At 29.2% G+C, this 991-nt stretch overlaps 1 protein-coding gene across 1 annotated transcript in view; it reads left to right on the top strand.

The window, feature by feature from the left end:
- The window catches only part of SMURF2 (SMAD specific E3 ubiquitin protein ligase 2), a 50,502-nt gene that overhangs the window by 15,588 nt on the left and 33,923 nt on the right, over nucleotides 1-991 (top strand). The window lies entirely within an intron of this gene.

Consider the following 991-nt stretch of genomic DNA (forward strand, 5'->3'; position numbering starts at 1 on the left):
TATTGAAAGAATAGTATGTAAGCTGGCAACAGAAGTTGAAATTGAGATAGATTTCAGCACCGTTGTTGTTAATAGGCTCTTGTTCTTGAGGAAACATGTCAGTTTTTCGTTAATAACAGGGATTTCTAGAAAGGTTTAAGAATATCTCATGGTTTAAGAATATCTCACCTATTTTGAATAATGACTATGAAATAATGCTCTGGATTATTTTTTGTTTTCTTGTTCTCTGTGCCCCAAATTATCTTAAAAATTTGTATCTTTTGGAGCATCCTTTAGCAAATATGTTTTTTGTATGGAGGATCTTTTGTCAAAGCAGACTATAAATATTTAGAGTCTATGAAAATATCATCATTAGTCGAAGGCATTTATAAAATTGCATAAATCAGGTTCTTTAAAACAAACTTTATTTAAAGATACCTAGTATGCTTAATCCCATTTCATCATGTTTTGCATTTCTCTTTAAAACAATGATTAATGCCTTGTTCATTATGTTGCATACTAACTGTAGTCTCGAGATACAGATCTGTATTACTTTTTATGGCTGCATAACATTCCATTTTTCTTTAATCAGTTCCCAGTTAGACATAAAGATTATTTCAAGTTTTCTGCTCTTTTATCAGTGCTTTAGCACTCTCCCTGTATGACTTTAGATTTAGAAAATTCTAAATAAAATGATACAAAATCAAATTCTGGATTATATCAGTAGAATTATTCATTCTTTGATTTCAGTAATTGTTTTTCATTTCTAAAAGTTCCATTAAAAAATTCTATCTGTTCATTCCTAATAATCTCTGATAGGTCATCTTTGTGATTGTAACTTTTTATTTTTTTAAACATTACATATCATAGCTATTCTCTCTTTTTTGGTCTCTGACAGTACGTGGGAATCTAATTCTGTGGTTTATTGTTCCTACTGACTCTGTCATAGTGACTTTCCTTTCTGAAGTGTTTGGTGTTCTTCGATTATGAGTTTATTATTATTATTATTATT

The sequence above is a fragment of the Propithecus coquereli genome, unplaced genomic scaffold, assembly GCF_000956105.1.
Source record: "Propithecus coquereli isolate 6110/MARCELLA unplaced genomic scaffold, Pcoq_1.0 Scaffold119, whole genome shotgun sequence".
Taxonomy (NCBI): Eukaryota; Metazoa; Chordata; class Mammalia; order Primates; family Indriidae; genus Propithecus; species Propithecus coquereli.